The sequence below is a fragment of the Rhinatrema bivittatum genome, chromosome 7 (assembly GCF_901001135.1).
Source record: "Rhinatrema bivittatum chromosome 7, aRhiBiv1.1, whole genome shotgun sequence".
Lineage (NCBI taxonomy): Eukaryota > Metazoa > Chordata > Amphibia > Gymnophiona > Rhinatrematidae > Rhinatrema > Rhinatrema bivittatum.
In genome coordinates this window covers 49,683,731-49,691,462 of record NC_042621.1, presented here as the reverse complement: position 1 = coordinate 49,691,462, position 7,732 = coordinate 49,683,731, and positions in this window count along the sequence as shown.

The window sequence follows — 7,732 nt, the reverse complement described above, 5'->3', positions numbered from 1 at the left end:
ATATTTAACTTGCCAGTGCTTATGCTTTAACCTATTTTCTTCTGTTGGATCCTTATTCCAATTTTTGAATGAAGATGTTTTGGCTAAAATAGCTTCTTTCACCTCCCCTTTTAACCATGCCGGTAATCATTTTGCCTTCTTTCCACCTTTCTTAATGTGTGGAATACATCTAGACTGTGCTTCTAGAATGGTATTTTTTAACAATGACCACGCCTCTTGGACATTTTTTACTTTTGTAGCTGCTCCTTTCAGTTTTTTTCTAACAATTTTTCTCATTTTATCAAAGTTTCCCTTTTGAAAGTTTAGCGCTGGAACCATGGATTTACTTACTATCCCCCTTCCTGTCATTAATTCAAATTTGATCATATTATGATCACTATTGCCAAGCGGCCCCACCACCATTACCTCTCTCACCAAATCCTGCGCTACACTAAAAATGAGATCTAAATTTGCTTTCTCTCTTGTTGGTTCCAGAACCAATTGCTCCATAAAACTGTCATTTATTCCATCTAGGAACTTTATCTCTCTAGCATGTCCTGATGTTACATTTACCCAATCAATATTAGGGTAATTGAAATCTCCATTATTATTACACTACCAAATTGGTTAGCTTCCCTAATTTCTCTTAGCATTTCACTGTCCGTCTCACCATCTTGGCCAGGTGGATGGTAGAATACTCCCATCACTATACTTTTCCCCAACCCACAAGGGATTTCTACCCATAAAGATTTGATTGTGCATTTAGTCTCATGCAGGATTTTTATCCTGTTGGACTCTATGCCATCCCGGACATAAAGCACCACACCGCCTCCCGGGTGCTCCTCTGTCATTGCGATATAATTTGTACCCTGGTATAGCACTATCCCATTGGTTATTAGAGATGTGAATCGTGTCCTCGATCGTCTTAACGATCGATTTCGGCTGGGAGGGGGAGGGAATCGTATTGTTGCCGTTTGTGTGTGTAAAGTATCGTCATAATCGTTAAAATCGTGAGCCGGCACACTAAAACCCCCTAAAACCCACCCCCAACCCTTTAAATTAAATCCCCCCCTCCCGAACCCCCCCCAAATGCCTTAAATTACCTGGTGGTCCAGCGGCACACTAAAACCCCCTAAAACCCACCCCCGACCCTTTAAATTAAATCCCCCACCCTCCCGAACCCCCCCCCCAATGCATTAAATTACCTGGGAGTCCTCCGTAGCGGCGGTCCGTGGCTAAATCGGGGGAAGGGGGAGAGCACGAAAACCGGCACACTAGATCGTGAGGTCTTCAGCCGGCGCCATTTTTCAAAATGGCCGCCGCAAAATGGCGGCGGCCATAGACGAAAACGATTCGACGCAAGAGGTCGTTCCGGACCCCCGCTGGACTTTTGGCAAGTCTTGTGGGGGTCAGAAGGCCCCCCCAAGCTGGCCAAAAGTTCCTGGGGGTCCAGCGGGGGTCAAGGAGCGATTTCCTGCCGCGAATCGTTTTCCGTACGGAAAATGGCACCGGCAGGAGATCGACTGCAGGAGGTCGTTCAGCAAGGTGGACCTCGCTGAACGACCTCCTGCAGTCGATATATCGGACGATATTTTAAATCGTCAAAAAACGATTCACATCCCTATTGGTTATCCTCCTTCCACCATGTCGCTGAGATGCCAATTGTCTATGTATTATTCACTGCTATACATTCTTATTCTCCCATCTTACTTCTTAGACTTCTGGCATTAGCATACAAACATTTCAAAGTGTGTTTTTTTGTTTGTATTTTCATTCTGCTTTTTAATTGATAGGGATAAATTGGAATCTTTTAGCTCATGCGAGTTTTTAATTACAGTCACTTGGATTACTTTTCTTATTATTGGAACCTCACTGTTGGGATGCCCTAATTCTAATGCATCATTAGTATCCTTTGAAGATACCTTTCTCTGAACCATGTGCTGCTGAGCGATTGTTGGCTTTCCCTTTTGTTTTAGTTTAAAAGCTGCTCTAACTCCTTTTTAAAGGTTAGGGCCAGCAGCTTGGTTCCACCCTGGTTAAGGTAGAGCCCATCTCTTCAGAAAAGATTCCCCTTTCCCCAAAAGGTTCCCCAGTTCCTTCCAAAACTGAATCCCTCTTCCATGCAGCATTGTCTCATCCATGCATTGAGATTCCGGAGCTCTGCCTGCCTCTGGGGACCTGCGCGTGGAACAGGGAGCATTTCAGAGAATGCTACCCTGGAGGTTCTGGATTTCAGCTTTCTACCTAGGAGCCTAAATTTGGCTTACAGAACCTCCCTCCCACATTTTCCTATTTCGTTGGTGCCTACATGTACCATGACAGCTGGCTCCTCCCCCAACCCCGTCTAAAATCCTGACGCGTGAGGTCCACCACCTTCGCACCAGGTAGGTATGTTACCAAGTGATCCTCATGCCCCCCAGCCACCCACTGTCTACATTCCTAATAATCGAATCACCAACGATGATGGCCAACCTAACCCTTCCCTCCTGGGCAGTAGCCCTGGGAGACACAGCCTCGGTGTGAGAAGACAATGCACCACCTGGAGAGCAGGTCCTTGCTACAGGATCCTTTTCTGCTGTACCAGATTGATGCTCTCTGATCATGAGATCTTCTTCCTCCAAGGCAGCACCAGGGTTGCCAGTCTGAAGTTGGGACCTGGCTACTATGTCCCTGAAGGTCTCATCTATATACCTCTCTGTCTGCCTCAGCTTCTCCAGGTCGGTCACTCTAGCCTCCAGAGATTGGACTCGTTCTCTGAGAGCCAGGAGCTCTTTGCATCGTATGCACACGTACTTCTCACCAGTGGGTAAAAAAATCACACCTGAAACACTCGATGCAAAAGACTGGGAGGCTCCCCTCTTGCTGCCTTCATCTCAAATTTGTTCAGTTCCTAGTTAAGTTTTAGGTTGCTATGGGAGTAGGAATGTGTCTAATTAGGGTCCTTTAAATGTATTAGTGTATTCACTATATATGTGGTAGTGGCCTACAAGGGAATGATCAAACACTCAATAAGGTGTGGAAAATTTGTGAAGTTGTATGGCTTATTTTTTTTGCATATGAAAGTGGCACCTGCCTAGAAATTAAAGGATGAACTGGGGTGGGTGGGAAGATACACACCAACTTGTTTATTAGCTGCTTTACTGATTATTTAAAAAAACCCAAAACAAAACACTATTTAAAAAACAAGCACTAACTTCTGTTTATAAACTGTCTTACTGACTAAAAAACAAACACTAATTAATATACGCCAATAGGTGATCCTCTCCTCTCAGTGTTCCAGTTAGTAAAGAATGAGTGAAATTTTGGTGACATATGCATCAGGCTGAGTCCTAAAGGCGTAACAGTATTTTTTTTCTATTGTACATAGGAGGAACATTTGTAATTTAAAAAATGTTACAGATGTCAGTGTAAAAAAAAAAACTACTTAAATTAATACAAAAGTATTTTTTTTCCACAGGTGATGCTGGTTATACCTGCAAATCATGGTTGCTAACATCACTTGCTGTTCCAAAGATGGCTGCAGAAGTGAGGTATCAAGAGGCTCATCTCAAGACAAGGAGTGTGATTGAAAGAACATTCGGTCTCCTAAAAAGTTGATTCCGCTGCCTGGCTCATTCAGGAACACTATAGTACTCTGCTGAGAAGGTAATGGACATTGTGGTAGCCTGCTGCATGCTTCACAACCTTGCTCTGCAGCATGGTCTTCCACAGGACATTAATCCCGACCTGTAGGGAGAGCTGGATTTGACCTTGGATGATCCCATGCAGAACACAGCCAGGGGCAATGAGGTCAGGAGGCACATTATACATGTTGTTTTTGGAGATTGACAATAGGGATTGTGTATTAATGTGTCGCTCTTCTACAGCCATTTTTTTTAACTTTGTACTGTTAATAAAAGTTTATTTCTTTAAAATACACTTGTTTTTAAATGTGTCCAGTGTCCACTGCTTTACAGAACTGGGCTGGCAACACACATAGCACATCTCTGCCAAGCTGAGCAACCATCTTGCACTTCATTTCCCTTCACGCTTTCCAGATCTGTGGTCTTCTGAAACAGATTAATAGACTGAGGGGGGAAAAACATAGCATCATCAAATTAGAGGGGCAAGCATAAGATCTGTGAGCCTGCAAATTGTTTTAACCAAAGTTTTGCAAACTTACCCCTAGATTCATCAAAATGCAATAATAATGCATGGATAATGCCCGCGCTAAGAAAAAGGGATGTGTTTATGGAAATTTTAGAATTACCGCACCACGTGATAACATACTGCTTCACATCGGTAGTATTGTGTGGTGCAGTAACTTTTCATGCCAATTCCTATTTCACATCTCCTGCTGAGAGAGACAAAGACTATCTATAAGGCCCTCATTGTAGTCAAGTATTTATCTCTCTACAGAATGGGCATCTAATAGCTCGAGTTGAGGTGTTGGTGGTGGTTTAGGGGCCAGTTTTCCATGCAGAGTGAAACATACGAACAGCACAGTACACCTTAGTGAAGATTTGACATTATTTGGATTGAGGAAAGTCTCACAAAGATTACATTTCTACTATGTTCTCTCACCCTAGCTTGATGGACTCTATAAACAGGGTACCATCAAGCTAGGCTAAGATAACATAGTACAAAATGTTATCTTTGTGAGACTTTCCTCACTCCAAATGATGTCAAATCTTCACCAAGGGGTAATGTGCTGTTCGTATGTCTCACTCGGCATGAAAAACTGGCCCCTAAACCACCACCAACACCTCCACTCGAGCCTTTAGATGCCCCTCCTATAGGCATATAAATAGTTGCACACTGTGAGGGCCTCCCCAGAGGCTCTCTCCCTACGCTCCACTCCACTCCTTCTCCCAAGCCCAGAAATGTCCGACATGCAATTCGAAAAATTTAACGCAAATTGCGTTACGACCGTTTTGGTCATATCGCACAGCTTAACACCAGGAAAAAAGGTGTACTTATTTCCGGCGTTAAAACCATGCAATTGCGCCCCTCATTTTCATAAATCCTGCCCCATCCCAAAATTTGCATTTGTGCTGTGCGCTAGCGTTATTATTGCATGCGATATTGCCATAATGCATTTTGATGAATGACCCTGTATGGGTCAGATTTAAGGATAGGGCAAAATAATAAAAAAAAAAAAAAAAAGTCTGCTTGCAACAGAATAGCATATTTTTAATGTTCTGTATCTCCTGGAAGTGAAAGACTTTTAGCTCCAAAGCTCCCCCCTTAGTTTTTGCATGAAATTCTGCTTGCCCAATGTTTTCTTGGGCAATTATTTTCTCCTTCTCAGAGCTGTGAAAAATTAAAGCCATGGGCAAAAGGTATGCAGTTTGAAAACTATGCAAAGAAAATAAACTTTTATGCCTGAATCTGGCCTATAGTGTTTAATGCCCCAAGGGAAAGGAATTTATCCTTAAAGGATGATACTGAGCTATTTGACTACAAGCCTCTTATTGGACATAAAAGCACAGGCCAACCTTCAAATCAGCTGTCCTTCTCTGAAATAAATGAGATGGAGGCCTTTAAAGCCAAAGAATATCCATAACAAGGAATCCGGATCTGAAAACGGTCAACCAAACTTACTACAACTTTCATTTCAAATACAATGAACCTATTTCTGCAGCCTAGACAAATCTGCTAACTGGACAATCACACAGGTTGCCCCACTGCACAAACGGGCCGATACAGTAAGGAGCGGTAGGAAGAGCTGCGTTAGTGCCGGGCGCACCCGCGTTTGCCGCACGCACAGTCCGGCTCACCTACCGCTCGATACTGTATTAAAATCGAATGCAAATTCAAGCCGCGTCCAACACGCGACCAACGCGCGTCCATTTTACTGTATAGGTGCTTTATACAGCATCCTGGGTGCGCTGGTACCTGTCATTTCAAATGTCATTTCAAATGACAGGCACCAGGAAGTGGATCCCAACATTAACCAAAGAAAACCTAAAAACCTAAAACCCCCTCCTCCCGAAGCGACTCGACATGTAAAATATGTGAATAAGTGTAACAACTTACTTTTTGTTTCTTTTTCAGCCCTTTCAGCCTTCTCTGCCGTCCTCCGGAGGGGGCAGCCGGCGGCGAAAGCGACTTCCAGCTGCCCCCTCCGGCGAAGACGGACGAACGCACGCCTGTAGTGCACGGGCGTTCAAGCCAGCGAAAGCACATGGAAGGGCATGCGTGACATACGCCATGACGTCACGCCGCGCGTTCATGTGCTTTCATTGGCTTGAGCGCCCGTCAATTTGGGCGCTCTAGCCAGCGAAGCGCATGACGTCACGGCGTACGCTTCACTGGCTAGAGTGCCCAAATTGACAGGCACTCAAGCCAGCGAAAGCACATGGATGGGCGTGCATGACATCACGCACGCCCGTCCATGTGCTTTCGCTGGCTTGAGCGCCCGTGCACTAAGGGCGTGCGTTCGTCCGTCTTCGCCGGCGGGGGCCGCTGGAAGCCGCTTTTGCCGCCAGCTGCCCCCTCCGGAGGACGGCAGAGAAGGCTGAAAAAGAAACAAAAAGTAAGTTGGTTACACTTATTCACATATTTTTCGTGTCCAGTCGCTTCGGGAGGAGGGGATTTTAGGTTTTCTTTTGGAGGAAAGTTTGCCGTCTACCCTTACCCTGCCTCTAATGCAGGGGTAGGGGTAGGCGGTAAATTAGCAGGTTAAATGCGCGGCTAAACTGCAGGTTAAAAAGGCGATAGTCGGGGCAACGAGTTACTGAATGGGGGGAGGGGGACTAGCTAATCCGATCATTTACATCTCATATACATGCCGCGGGCGGAAAGGGGTACCTGTTGATTTAAAGAAGCGTTAAGGATGGGGTAAAAGGGATAGTGAATCGCAGGTTGGGCTAACGTGGCCAAATTGTGAGTAGAAAGCGGGTTAGAAGCAGGGTAACCGCGGCCGCGCTTTACTGTATCGGCCTGAAAGTTAGTTAAAAAATGAATGTACAAATTTTCAACCAAATACCGTTGTTATGAATAAGAATTGAGAGACAAATGTGCAAAAACAAAATTTATAGAGCAAAATCATGTCCTGTCAGTCACTTCTAATTTGGCTTTAGACGGAAAGTTCATTTCACAGAAATGGTCCTAACAAAACGAGCTGGTATAAACCAATGCAAAGGAGAAAAGGGATTACAATAGATCCAGTGTTTATAAATCTAGCAAAGGAATATTAAACTTCATGGGTAGATGAAGGGCACTAGGTATCACTGACAGCATAGTGGTCGTCTGTATAGCAGAAATTCTTATGATAGTGGGCACAATCCCACGACTAGACTTCAAGTCTCTGGCCCTCTCTCTCCCAATACTTCTGTTCCTCATCTCAGAGAGAATGGCTGCTTCTTTTGGAAGCCTTTCAGCATTTCACCTTCTCTCTGTTTCTTCCCCTCCAAAAAAATATGATGGCAGATAAGGACCCAAGGTCCACCTAGGGCTACCAAATTTCCTTCTTGTTTCAATGCCATAAACCCAGCCTTCCTTTACTGCAATTAGGGATTGGTTCTCTATGTTTAACTCAGGCTTTCTTGAATTATTTTACTGTTTTCATCTCTACCGGGAGGCTGCTCTATGCCTTCTCCTTACTCAGGAGTTTGCCGGCTTTTGAGCTACCTGTCGTGGCCTAGAACAGCGATTCTCGACTTCCAGGTCATCGAAGTCCATGGGGAGATTCAGTACATCCACGACGAAGACACGTGAAAACCAGTCTCGTCCACGGGTAGGGAGGAATCGAGAGCATCCGTTCCTTTCT